This window comes from Mus caroli, unplaced genomic scaffold (assembly GCF_978045245.1).
Source record: "Mus caroli unplaced genomic scaffold, Mus_caroli_1 scaffold_6, whole genome shotgun sequence".
Taxonomy (NCBI): Eukaryota; Metazoa; Chordata; class Mammalia; order Rodentia; family Muridae; genus Mus; species Mus caroli.
Genome location: NW_028227261.1, coordinates 37,095,791 through 37,110,380, shown reverse-complemented (window position 1 = coordinate 37,110,380; position 14,590 = coordinate 37,095,791). Strand labels below are relative to the sequence as shown.

At 42.7% G+C, this 14,590-nt stretch overlaps 1 protein-coding gene across 2 annotated transcripts in view; it reads left to right on the top strand.

The window, feature by feature from the left end:
- Positions 1-3,595: 3,595 nt before the first annotated feature.
- Foxj3 (forkhead box J3) overlaps positions 3,596-14,590 on the top strand; it is a 93,867-nt gene continuing 82,872 nt past the window's right edge. Inside the window, exon 1 of one of the 2 annotated variants that reach the window (XM_021160897.3) lies at positions 3,596-3,776. The gene's annotated coding sequence lies outside the window, so the exon portion shown is untranslated. The remainder of the gene's footprint in view (positions 3,777-14,590) is intronic. The other variant, XM_021160896.3, reaches the window with a different exon arrangement.

The following is a 14,590-nucleotide window of genomic DNA, read 5'->3' as shown; positions in this document are numbered from 1 at the left end:
CCAACCTATCTGCATCTCCCAAGACAGCAAACTACTCTTTCCTATGGGAACTCTCCACCACATATATGGTGAACAGCTGTCTGTGGGGGCTTTGGCTCGATGACACCTGTGCACAAACTCTTTGGCTAGGTCTCTGATTAAAATCCCCAGCTCATAGATACAGGAACAGAGATGGAGAGAAACTAAATTTGATATAGGCAACACATGAAGTTAAGGAATAATAGATTTGTACTTAGGTCTGTCCTTCCAACCTTGGTTTTAAACTTTTCTTCCTTGCAAGGTCCCAGAACCTTTCTTGTTGCTATGGCCATTGCAATCGTGTGTGTGTGTGTGTGTGTGTGCTTGCATGCGCACACATGCCTGTGTGTACTTTTCCATGTGTTAATTTTCTATGTTTAAGGTATACAGTACAATGTTATGGGATGAAAACCCATGGTGAACAGGTTACTATAGCAAAGCAAATTGACACATCTGTCCTCTTACCATTATTAATTTTTTTTTGTTTCTGTAGCCAGACCAGCTACCTTCTATCCATAGCAGGAATCCCATATAAAGTACAATTTTATTGGTTCTCCACCTTTTGAATCTCTGTGGCTTCTGGTTCTGTTCCTCAAAGGCAGAGGTTTACCACCTGACCCTAGCAGGTATGTAAATCTTTTTTTTCTCTTATTCTATGCACCCTGTAAGCCAGAATGAATATCCCTGGATGGTATTTCAGAATTCTAAACAGTAAGAAGTGTCCAGTCCATGACATTTATTTAGAGACAGGGTTTCTCTGTGTAGCCTGGAACTCACTTTGTAGACCAGGCTGGCCTCGAACTCAGAAATCTGCCTGCCCCTGCCTCCCAAGTGCTGGGATTAAAGGCATGTGCCACCACTGCCTGTCCTGTCCATGACTTGTAAGAGGAGGTCGTATTAGTCAGGGTTCTCTAGAATCACAGAACTTATGCAATGTCTCTATGTGTTAAGTGAATTTATTGTGATGACTGTGTGTCTGTAATCTAACTAAGCCGACAATGGGCAGCTGTGGTAGGTCTCCAGCAGAAGGTGTGGCCCAGATTAACAGTGTGGATCTGGGACTTGCTCTTTCCCAGGCTGACTTTGAACTCAGAGATCTTCCTTGCCTCAGTCTCCCAGGATTAAAGGCATGTACTACCTTGCCTGGGTGTAAACTTTTCATGGCCACTATGGCTCAAGATCTCCATGCCAAGATCTAGGTCTGAAATGTCTCTTCCAGCCTCAAGATCTGCATCACAGGTGTGCCCTCCAATTCTGATTGTAGTTCATTCCAGATAAAGTTGACAACCAGGAATAGCCATTACAGAGGTAGCCAAAGTGGTTTAGAGCCAAGTCCCTGCTTGTCTTTGTACTTTATCTTCTGGCTGACTCTACTTAAGTGTCTCAGAGATATTCCTGACTATGGTCTTTTATGATCCTGATCTTCAGGTCAAATCCTGGTGACTCCTGGCTTCAGTTTACCCTTCCCACAAACAGAAACAGCTGTATCAGTCTCTCTCTCTCTCTCTCTCTCTCTCTAAGAGCAGTATCCAGGCTGCTCTTTGGTATTCTGTCTCGAGCCTAGGTGGAGGAAGGTGAACTTTGAGACCTGAGAGGTTGGGAAGGCTAGTGTTAATTATGTTCAACTGAGGAGCCACTTGATTGACCAACCAACCAGGTAATTCTAATTCTCTCCATGAACCGGAACTCTGGGGCAGTCTACCCTTCCCCAGGAAGACTGGCAAGGGGGGTGGTGGGACTATGTTCTCCTTGTCATGATGTTATGTAATCAGTTTACTTATGTCTCACTAGACTATGAGTTCTTTGTTGTTGAGACAGAGTCCATGTGGACCAGGGTGGCCTCAAACTCGTCATTCTCTTGCCACAGTTTCCTTAGAGCTGAAGTTATGAGCACGCATCAAGATGAATTATTTTTTCTAACTATTTATTGTGGTGTGTGTGTACACGTGTATAGCACACTTACCACAGCATGTGTGTGGAATTGATTCTTTTCTACTTTACATGGATTCCAGGGATTAAGTTCAGGTTCCAGGCTTGTGGAGTAATCTCCTTTACCTGTTGGGCCATCTTGCTAGCCCCTAGACTGAGTGCTTAAAAATATAAAAGCCCGTGTCTTATTTTCCTGTGTGGTTCTGTCCTAATTTAGGTCATCACCTTGTCCCTGGGTATTGTAGCCTCTGTCTTCCTACCCTGTACTCTAAGTAGAGCACTCACTGTTTAAAGCTCTGTAGAGACTGTTAATAGCCCACAAGATCCCCCTCTGTCCTTATCTTTTACCTCTCCTGACCCTCACAGGGATGTTCTAACCACAATTACATTAAATCCCTTCACTTCTTTCAAACCTCTGATTCAAGTTGCCTTATTATTGTGGCTCACCCAGGCAGCTCTTTTTAAAAGGATTATCCTTCTAGTGTTCCACAGCTCTGTCCTGAGTGCTCCTCCCCGATCCCCCGAGGTATCATTCAATGTTTTCTAACATTATTACGTAATTCTTTTTATTTTTTATCACCTTTCCGCCCATGAGGGAATGATACTTGCCCCTCCACCCGCCTTTTCTGTTCACTGATTAATCTGAAGCACTACAGTAGTGCCTGGTACAATGACTTTTTATGCCTTTGTTGGACAAATGAGTGGATAAACCTTTAGAATTCCCATTGCCAGGAGATGCTTGACAGATGAAAGTGTTCAATGCTCCACGAAGGAATGGAAGGATGGTTTCACACTGTCTTAGCTCAGCAAGGTTGCCAGGGTCAATTCTCTCAGACCTTTGCTTTCTCATTCAACCAAACTTACTGACATCCATCTAACCATCTAATGTCCAAATACTGAGCAACTGCTCTTCACTTGCTGTTCTTGAGGCTGCAGGGAAGAGTACGTGACTTAACGCAGCGTCTGCTCAGCAAATACCTCCCAAGGTAATTAAGTGTAACAGGATAGCACAGATTGTCAACGCTAACAGTTCAGAGGTAGGATCAGGGAAGACCTAGGGAAAGTCCAAAGTTTACCAGAAGTCTGAACAACCCTACTAAAGGCTCCACCTGTTGATAGTGAGGCCACGACCTGGCCAGCTAACTTGAGATGGAGATGATGACGCGGCACGGGTAATGACAAGATGACATGCCTGGGTAGGGAGGGGCCTCGAACCCGGGTTCTTGACATTCCGAAGGACGCGTGTCCCCAAGCAAGGTCCAAAGCGCCCCGGTGGCGGCCGGGAAAATCCGCGCTGTGTGCTTGTCCGGGCCGCGCAGAGGCAGAGGCTGGAAGGCGGGGAGGTCACGAGGCGCATTCCTCAGGAATTGGAATCCGGGGAGTGGGGCCGGGGCCGCCTCGGCCCGCCGCTGTCAAGTCCGAGTCGCAAACACTGCAAGGCGCTCCGCACCGCCCACCGCCGGTTCCCGCTGGCCGCAAGCAGGCAGAGCCGCGGGAGCTCAGAGGCACTACTTGTCCCCGCGGAGGGATCCCTCGCACATCGCGCAGCAACGACGGGGCGGGCCGTGGAGCCGAGGACGCCGGGCCCGGAGCGCTGAGACGTCGCGGGAGGCGGGGGTGGGAGGGAGCGGGTCGGGAAGTAGTTCCGGGTGCGCGGCCCCGGATGTTGGCTGCTCCCGCCACCGCTGCCGCCGCCGCCACCACCACTCTCGGCGCCGCTCCGGGCCTGGGCCGCTCTCTGAGGGCGCCGTTGGGACCTTTCGCGGGGAACGGAGACGCACGCAGCGGCCGGGGGCTCGGCCGGGCCGTCCCGGCCTGCGCAGCCTGAGGTGAGCACGCGTCGCCAGGGTCTCGTCGGGGCTGGGGCGGCGGGCGGGGAGGCGGGGCTGGGGCATCTCCCGGGACGCGGGCGGGGGCTGCCCTGGGCGAGCGGCGCTCGCCGTCCTCGGCGCACGCTCCCTGTGGCCGGCGGTGGGCGCCAGGCTGGGCCGGCCGGGTGGCGTCCCTCCCTCACCCGCGGCGCCACTCCTCAGCTGCCGCTGCCCCTCAGCCCGACGCCGCTCGCGCCCTCCCCTCCCCCAGGTGGGCCCGCGCCGCGGATGCCGGGGCCGCGGAGGACCGCGACAGTCGCGCCCTCGTCGCTCCGTGACCTGCACCTGGCCCGGGCTCGTCCTGTTCCCGGCGCGATGCGGCGTCGTCCCCTCCTCGCCCTCCAGGCGCTATTCTGCCGGGAAGGCGGCCGCTGCCTTGTGGGTCGCGGGTGCCCTGCGGGGCTGAGAAGGCTGGGGCGAGGGTCCCACCTTCTCTCCCATTCTGTCCCCCGGCCCTTCTCTGGCATTGGGGCAAAGGCAGCCTTCGCATGCGGACGTGTTGCTGCTGTCCTGCGTGTGTTGCATCCTGCCCACGTGGTAGTGCCCCGTCCCTCCCACTCCCTCCATTTTTTGCTGTTGGTAGGGATGTTTCCCCCCCCCCCCTCCCTGCTTTACTCCCCTCCACCCCGTGATTTCTTCCGGGCAGCGTGGGGAAGGTGTTAAGGTCAGTTTGTTTTGCCGAGGATGACTTGTTTGATGGAAGAATCAAGAGTTGTACTCTTAGGAAATTGAGACTACTAGGGGACCGACCAGATCTTAGTTCATTGACATCTTTTGAGCTCCAGTAGCTCTTGCTCTTTTCTCTACTGCTTAATCCTCCAGAGAGCAGGCGCTTGCAACTGATGTGTTGGTGTGTACGGTTTTCCTTTCTCTAGTCTACTTTCTTGTGTCACTGTGGCCTAGTATTTTCTAGTCTGTGTTGATGCAGGGCTCAAGTTGTTGCTACATTTCTGAATGAGTTGTGTCAGGGCGCTCGAAACTGGTGGGCTTCTTTTCGCCTTTCACTGTTTATTTGTCTTTAGTTTTTCCTTGTGTTTTGTTCCCTAGTGAGAAAGCATGCATGTTCTATTGGGTGTAATATACATAGATTTTTCTCTAGTAGAAGGACTAGGTAGTCCTGCTTGCTGCTTTTGCAGAAGAAAGTTCTTTATTCCACATCTCTAAAATGCAGTAGGTACTATTGGGCTCTGTTTTTTAACACTGTTTTGAAATACGTGTCTCCCTCCTCATCTCCCTTTAATAGCTCTTTCAGGTTAACATTTACATCTTTCTGTGTTTCGCTCTTGGGAGACCACAGATTGCTCTCTTTACAGTAGCAGTGACAGACCATAGTATTTATGGAGAAAACGATAGCTGCTGCTCTTTTTTTTTTCCAAGTGATCCCCATCGTTATGATCGGAAGGGCTCTGCAGATGTGATTTCATTTTTGAGTGTTTTGTTTTGTTTTAGGTGAACTTGAAGCTCTTCCCTGTTTGGTTTAATATTGGATTTGAGGTGGACCATGTTCTCTGTTGTGGGTTGCTGGGGAGTTTCTCATGCCTTTATTAGGTGTTTTGTGGATGAGGTCAAGATTGTTTATTTTGGCTTTCAGTTTGTTAGTTTGGGTGAAATAAAACTTACTGTTTTGAAGTCACTCTTTCGGTGTGAAAATTTCCAATATTCTCTTGTTTTTCAAACTGAAGTTTTCCCTTTTTTCATCTTAATTTTAGATAGTCTTATGTAGACCAGGCTGTCCTCTTATTCAGTGTGGTGAGGGCTGGCCTTGAACTCTTGATCTTGCCTTCACTTCCCAAGTACTGAAATTACAGACTGTGTTACTACTCTAACTGCCTACATTGTAGTCTAAAATGTATTTTTGATCGTGCCTTTCCCCTATTTATCTGATACAAGTGTCAGCACATTCTTCCTTTTTCCTTCTATGTAGAATAAAAGTATTGAAATACAGATTCTATCTGTTTTCATTACGCTAAGTATGGGTGGGGCGGTGAAAAATAGATGTTCTGCTATTCTCTGAGGCACATTTTTATAGCAGAGCAGTCAGCATTTGTATACTTCTGTAAAATACAGTGCTATGAGCTAAGATATATAAAGAGACTAGGACTAAAACACTGGTGTCTGAAAGCTTCAACTTCTGTTGAAAAGGAGTAGAAGTTGTCTCTACTTATGGAGAAGTAGCTCTATACACACCAGTTGTGTGCATTAAATAACAGCAGACTTATATTTGAAACAGTGCAACCAAATAAGTGGTAAGAAAAAGGAATTTTCATAAAAAATTAAAAAAGGTGAGGATGCAAGTGTGTTGAGAAGATTACAGGGACTGTCACAGAGTGTTGCACTGGTGAATAATATGTGTACTTACAAGATTGGCTAGGGTACCTTGGGGAGGATCTGTCAGGACAGAAGATTTGGTTTGGTAGGCTGCTGTATGCTTTCTTAAGACAGTGAAAGGATGTATCTGAAGAAGGTCTCTTTGTAAGCTGAGTGTGCAGGAAATGGGAGCCTGACCAGAGTATTCTTGGAGAGTTTTAGGAATATAGTCTGACATAAGAAACTGGTTGTGAAATAAAATAATAGCATTTATTGAATGCTTTATAGCATTCCCAGAATTGTTGTAAGCTCTTACATGTATTTAATTTATTAAGTCTTCATCTTAATGTCTTATAATCATGAAGTGACTTAGGTAGTTTCCTACCTATGCATTTGATTATCATTTACAGTGGGTAGTCAGGTGAGCTGTGGATTTGCAGTGATGGGCCTACAGTAAGTGGTAGTAAAACACTTGAGTAAATGTTTTTCAGGGAGGTGGGGGGGATATTGTATAGTGGGAAAACCTGGGGAATTTTTTTTTTTTTTTCTCCCCTGAGACAGGTTTTCTCTATGTAGCCCTGGCTGTCCTGGAACTCACTCACAAGACCAGAATGGCCTTGAACTCAGAAGTCCGATTGCCTCTGCATCCCAAGTGCTGGGATTAAAGGCATGCACCACCACTACCCGGCGAATTTGGGGTTTTAAAGTAGGCTAATAGGAAATAAAGCATTCTGAGAAGAACCAAGAAGTAATTTCTGTCACAGAAGCCAAGAATAGGAAGATTTTCTACAAGGTAGGACTGCTGACAATGCTTAGTTCAGTTTTAAAAATCACAGACAGCGACCTTAATGCAAAGATGGTTGAACTAGACCAGAAGGGATTTTAAAAGAAAGGTAACAGGTGACAAATTAGGTATTCACAGGATCTGTTGATTTTATGCTGGTTAAGATTTCCTCTGGTATTATTATTATTTATCATATCAGAGTTATTCAATGATCAAAAAATGGAGTTTGTCTTCAGAAAAGAAACTAGTGTTCTATGCCTTTTACCCCAGTACTTGGGAAACAGAGGAGTAGGAGTGTCAGTCAGGGCTACCCATTGAAAAACTATCCAAACAAACAAACCAAAAAGAAACTAGTGTTCTGAAGAAAGTTCTTTTTTGTTCCTCCCTCCCTCCCTCCCTCCCTCCCTCCGTTCTTTCTTTCTTTCTTTCTTTCTTTCTTTCTTTCTTTCTTTCTTTCTTTCTTTCTTTCTTCCTTCCTTCCTTCCTTCCTTCCTTCCTTCCTTCCTTCCTTCCTTCTTTCCTTCTTTCTTTCCTTCTTTCTTTCCTTCTTTCTTTCTTTCTTTCTTTCTTTCTTTCTTTCTTTCTTTCTTTCTTTCAACAGGGTTCTGACTGTCCTGAAACCCTCTATGTAGACCAGGCTGGCTTCAAATTCAGAGATCTGTCTTCCTCTGCCCCCTGAGGCCTCAATTAAAGACATTCCCCTTCACACCTGTAAGGATCACACTATTTTACCTCGACAGTCTTTTGTGTCTAACTTTGCCCTTGTTTTAAGGGTTGTTGATATGTGTTAGTGTCTCACTCCCTTTTATTGTCGGATATTCTACAGTATGGATATACTATTCTTTTATCCATTCTTAGTTCATTTAAACCCTTCACTCTACCAACTTCACTCCACCAACTCTGGCTTAATTTTTAGTTTTATAAACTACTGTGCTCTACTAGGCATTAGGGATCTAAAGGTAAGCAAGTCATAATTGGTCCTTAAGCATGTATAGGGCTTTATGATCTATGTGTATTTTCATACATCTTGTTTGATTACACAGCAAACTTGTGGTGTAGGGAAAACATCTTTAGGATGAACAGTTAGTTATATTAGGTGACCTGGCCAGGACTGCACTTGAAATGCTGGAGCAGATGTTATTGTTATTTATTTTTGCCAATTCCACCACTCTTTGCTACTTAAAGCATCCCTATGCAAATTCCTGGAGAATCTAGGGGACTGAGAAGTCCATATCAGTTGGGGAAATCTCATATTTTGCTTTTTAGTGTCTCCTCTTTTGCCAACAACAACAACAAAAAAGTTCTGTTGTGCCTCGCTGAATGTCCTTGAACTTGGAATGTAGGCAAGGCTGCCCTTGAACTTGAAGTCATTCTCTGCCTCTATTTAGTGTTGGGATATAGTAAAGGGATGAGCCACCATACTCAACCTGGGAATTACTGAATTCTTATGATGACTCTTTGGGACTTAGAGTGAAGACTTAGCAGAATATTTTTGTTTGCTCTGTTTAAACAAGAGATTTTATATTTTTGTCCTTTAGAACTTTAATGGTGTTTAATGTGATGAACATTTTGAGATCTTATTTTAGCAACAGTGTTTAGAATACATCCATTATATGATCATTATATGATCTCTGAGTAGTAGATTTTATTATCAGATTTTCACAGATGAAATGGACACTGAAAGGTGAAATATTGCCTATGGGTACTTAGCTAGGGATGGAAGGAACCAAGTTTTGAAGTTTCACTGTCTATTTTCAGAAGTCAGAATTAATTACTATACTGTTTTGCTTACTGATTATGAATTAATAAATTGTGTCAAGGAAGAGCAGGGCCAGAATATGAAGATAGGATTTGAATACACTTGGAGAAGAAGTGGAATATTACTTGACATTGCACGAGCATTCCTTTTTAATGTGGACCTAAAACAAGGTAGATAGTTAGACTTCAGTGTGTTTTGTTTTGTTTGTCCTGACAGTATCTCAGCTAACAACTACATATGTAACAGTGCTCTTCACTGGTGATGTTTTCTGTCCTGTAGATTTCCTCATTGACACTGTTCAGAAACTTCAGCTTAAGAGTCAGAACTCAATTCTACCTCTCTCTGCAGTCTTCTCTTAACTCAGATTTTGTTTCCGTTTTGAACAGTTACCTTTTCAGTCCCACAGGGGGATACTCTACCTCTTCTTCCTCAAAACTCAGGAAAACATCACACACAGTAGCACTTCATAATAACTTTCAAAACATTTGACCATTGTAGGTGGCATAACTGTATTTCAGTGTACAAAAAGAACCGAAGTACTGTGTTTTGGCTAAAGAGATTGTCTTATACTGAAATTGGGAAAGGCATCCGCTGTACAGGATTTTTTGATTTAATAGAATTTGTTATAACCAGATCAGCAAAGCATTATTACTGTGGGCCATCTGTTGGGTTATGGAAATAGCTTTGTTGCAAGAAACCAGATGTTGTACTTATATTTGTAACAATGGCATTCTACTTATTTTAAGTAACCTTTTGTTGATAGGTACCTTTAGCTGCTATTCTATTTTATATAATGAGAATTGAATACTTTTTCAAACTGGTGAATACTCTTGTACAATCAGGTCAAAACAAATGACTCATGGTGCCAAACTTTAATACTACAATAAGAACTTTTACTCTGATACCCAGTTTCTAATACTTTGTAGTGACTTCAGTTGCTTTAAGAATTTTACCATAAATCTAACATTTTATTTTGGTGTGATTGGAGCTTTACTAACACCACATTGTCTTTATTTTCAGTCTTCAGTGAGTGAAGTACTCTATGACAGATTTAGACTTAATGAAGAGCAACTTTTAGAATATAGTCTTAGCTGACAAACAGCTCAGAGGTTGAGGTGCTTGCTGTGCATTTATGAGGACCAGGGTTTGGAATTTAGCACTCATGTAACAAGCCCAGTGGGCTGCATATGCCTTTACTCCAACTTTAAGGGATCAACACCCTCTTCTGGTGTCTGTTTCCACTCACCCATATAGACATGTATATGATGAATACAATAAGTCTAAAAAAAAAGAGCTGGTGAGGTAGCTTAGTCAGTAAAGGCGTGTGCTGCCAAGCTTGATGGCTTTGGTCCCCAGAACACATGCTGGAAGGAGAGAACCGACTTCCACAAAATGTCCTCTGACCATTGTGTCGGCGCTATGGCATGCCTGTCCCCACATGCACACAATAAGTAAGTGTAACAGAATAGTCCAAGAGAATTCTTAGAGTGATCACCAACTGCCTATGCTGTTTTTCATTATTTTCAAGTCCTGTGTAGTGGAGAGTCTTGAGCTCATTGAAGAGTTGGCCATCATTTCCTGATGACTGTGTCTAAAGGAGACTTTTCTTACTTAGTCACCTGACTTTAAGTCAAAATTTTCATCTGGAGTACTGTACTGGCTAGTTTTGTGTCAACTTGACACAGCTGGAGTTATCACAGAGAAAGGAGCTTCAGTTGAGGAAATGCCTCCATGAGATCCAACTGTAAGGCATTTTCTCAACAAGGGGGCAGGGGGGAGGGCCCCTTGTGAGTGGTGCCATCCCTGGGCTGGTAGTCCTTCTTGAGTTCTATAAGAAAGCAAGCTGAGCAAGGCAGGAGAAGCAAGCCAGTAAGTAACATCCCTTACTTACATGGCCTCTGCATCAGCTCCTGCTTCCTGACCTGCTTGAGTTCCTGTCCTGACTTCCTTTGATGATCAACATCAGTGTGGAAGTGTAAGCCGAATAAACCCTTTCCTCCCCAAACTGCTTCTTGGTCATGATGTTTGTGCAGGAATTGAAACGCTGATTAAGACAAGTACAAAGCTAAGAGCTGCAACTGAATTTCTTCCCAGCCAGTAAAAGTCTTGCTTAGTGGAATAGGATCAGTTAGAATCAAAGTTTTGAGCCAGTGTATACATATTAAAAACCACATAAATTGGAATCTACTTTTGCCTAATGTTGAGATCTGACTTTACTTCTAAACCACCAATAGATCTTAGTTTCTACTGCTAGCTGTGAGGTTTGTGAGAGAACTTCACTAGGTCACAAGACTGCTGGCATTTAGTAGCAGTGTCATATTTTGTTTGTTTATAGAGGTAAACTTTGGGAGGAGGTTATAGTATGATAGAAATAGATTATTGTTTACATTCTAGATTTTGGGTGATTATTAAAGTACTTTAAAGTTTCTGTTGTGTGGTTTTTAGGACTTTTGGGAATGAGTTAGTCACAGCAGTTAACATAACAGTCTAGGGTAGGTTGATTCTTTGAATAGCGGTAGGACATAAATGTTGTAGGGAGTGGTGTTCCTGCTGTTTTCCTTGGATATATGAATCTGTAACACTTTACACAGGCTAGACAGGTAAGGTCTGAAATAGATTGATGGTTTTATCTTATGTATAAATTGGTAGCAAACACCATCAGAAACACTTGGTATGTCAGAAACTATGTGTCATATTAGAACACGTGCGTGTACTTTGGAAATATTTCCACCTTACATCTGGATGATGATTGATGTTGGATTTTGGGACTTAAAACAGCCCTGTAATACAGGTAGGGTAACCCATGAAGTCAATGGACAAGAATGTCATTTAATTACTATTTAATTACTATTCTTGTGGGGTTTTGTTTTTGTTTTTTAAAGTAGAAAACTAATGAAGTTATAGTGAGGAACAGACTTTAGGTTTTTGACATGGAAGTGAAAGGCCATGGAGATCCCAAATGATCAGTCCTTTTGTGGATCTATGATATTGTAAAGCTTCATGTAAAATTAACAAGTACAATTTCTTGTTAAATTAGGTCCAGTTTTAGTCATTGGAAGCATTCTTACTTGAGTCTCCATTTCTGCTGTTAGTATTCTGGAGGTGAGATAGGGAAGAATCAGAATGGGAATTTAAGGATTGCTAAGTAGCAGTTAGGTCTCTCACCCTTTCTCTCAGAATGGAAGTATTTGCTAATAAATTTTAGAGAAATTATACATAATATGGTTCTAATGCAGGTATCTGTCTGGGTTATTGTCATACAGTGAGACCAGTTGTCTGTTGCCTGGTAGGTAAGAAGAGACTGATAGGCAGTTTTACTGAATAGAAATCAAAGCAACAACAAAAAGCAGACTGGGAGAAAAGTATGACAGTGGGTAATTTCAAGTGTCTTTTTATGAACCTTTCTATACAGTGAACATGTTTCATTCAGAAAATTTGATTTTTATGGTTAGTATAACAAATCGAAAAATAACTATTTTGAAGAGCAGTTTAAGCTTGGTGCTGTTGAAGTATTTGCTAAGAAGTTAATAGAGATGAATTGGTTTGATAAATGACTTGATTATAGTATTATGGGTCAAGTTGTGAGTGTGTTAGGTGATTTAAGGTTTTCTTTGCATTAGAATTTGTTCATTTCAAGAAAATTTTTCCCTCAGAAGCAAACCAGAAATCCTAGGTTTACTTATAGTAGTTATTTCTCAGTTAAATCACCTGAAATGGTAGTCTAGTTTGAAATGAAATGAGACCTAAGGATTTACTTACCTGCTTTCATTCTCTGACTGATTTTTAATAAGAAAAACAAAATTGTTAATGTTTGTTTAATGTTTTTAATCCAGGAATTCAATAATTAGTTAATTTCTCTTATTTGATTGGTCATTTATTTTTTTATCTGTCTATATCCAGACAAGTGAAAAGTAGGGTTCATGCCATCAAAGACCACAGATGCTTAGTTTAAGAGATACTACAGAGCTGTTCTTCCAGTAATAGTGGTGCCTCTGATTGCTTCTGATGACTAGTTTATACTCGGAAAAGCAGTGTTTAGCATGTTTGTTTGAAGAACTTAATCCATTCAGGGGTGTGGAAGAATGGCTTTAAGAAGAGCTGAGGGCCTCATGGTTATTTATTTACAATAAAATGCTGAGAACCATTGATGCAAAGCATGCCCTTGAGTGGCTCAGTGGGTAAAGACAGTTTTTTCCAAACTTGGCAACCTGAGTTTGATCCCCAGGACCCACATGGAATGGAAAATAGGAGAGAACCAATTCCTGAAAATTGCCCTCTGACCTTTTCAGGTACACACTCCACACCCAGAAATGATGAATGTAAAAAACCCCAAGATTGCCCTTAAGAAGCATTTCTTCACCACCCCCTTCTCTGTTTTTTTTTTTTTTTTTTTTTTTTCGAGACAGAGTTTCTCTGTATATCCCTGGCTGTCCTGGAACTCACTTTGTAGACCAGGCTAGCCTCGAACTCAGAAATCCGCCTGCCTCTGCCTCCAGAGTGCTGGGATTAAAGGCGTGCGTCGCCCCCGCCTGGCCCCTTCTCTGTTTTTTGTTTGTTTGTTTGTTTGTGTTTTTTAGATTTATTTATTTATTATATGTAAGTACACTGTAGCTGTCTTCAGACACTCCAGAAGAGGGTGTCAGATCTCGTTACAGATGGTTGTGAGCCACCATGTGGTTGCTGGGATTTGAATTCAGGACCTCCAGAAGAACAGTCAGTGCTCTTACCCCCTGAGCCATCTCACCAGCCCCCCTTCTCTGTTTTTTGAGATAAGATCTTGGTATATAGTTCAGACTAACCCTCAACTCACAATCCTTCTGCTTCAGTATCCCAAGTGCTTGCATTATGGTATGTGCTTCAAGGCTTGATTGTCTAAGGAACATTTTTTTACTGAGAGAGGTGATTTAGGCATTCTGATTTATAGGGGGTTACCAGGTTGTTATCATGATTTAAGAAATTGTACTCTAGTAGAGGCAGGATTGCAAGTAGTAAGATCCTGCTTTAAAAGCCAAACTGTACCACGCGAAAGATCCTTACATTTTCTCTTAAGGATGGAGACAATGTCTTTCTGTTTTTATCCTTTCTGCAATTCTGTTTCTTAATGACAAAGGGACATGTTCTGAGAAATGTTAGATGACTTTGTCACTGGGGACAATCAGTGTGCTTATGTAAACATTGATGGCTGTGATGTTACTGGTGATATAATCTGATGGGACCACCATTGGGTATATGAGAAATGTTAAATGGCAAGTGACTTACTGTGCACAAAGTGTTGTAGGGAACTTTTACATATTCAGTAAAGTAGTACATAAAAAGGCATTTTGTATTTCAATTTAATTTTTGTTTTGTTTTTCGAGATAGGGTTTCTCTGTGTAGTCCTAGATGTCCTGGAACTCACTCTGTAGACCAGGCTGACCCTAAACTAAACTCACAAAGATCCACCTGCCTCTGCTTCCTGAGTGCTGGGATTAAAGGCTTGAGCCACCATTGCCTGGCAGCTAATTTTAAGAATGTTAATATTGCTAAAAATAGTATGTATCAAGTTACCTTTCTCCTAGTATGATGAGATAAATAAATTGTAGTTCCTAGAATATTGAGTTAGTCATTCATACCATTGAACTTTCCTACTAGAACACTTAAGGCATGGCCATTTAGCTATTCTTCCCAAGCCTGTCATCAGTGGTAGTTGAAAAGTAGCCAATATGGCATGGTACTGAGTGTTGTAATCCCAGCACTCAGGAAGGGAGACAGAGGCAGGAAGTTTGCAGTAGATTTGAGGTCAGCCTGTTGTATACATAGTGAGTTGAATGCCAGTAGGGATGCCAGATTTAAGACCATGTCTGAAAAGAAAAAAGGGTAGATAGCCTGTTCTTTTATGTAAGCACTAAATGAAGCAAAATGTACTACTAACCAATCTTTTTT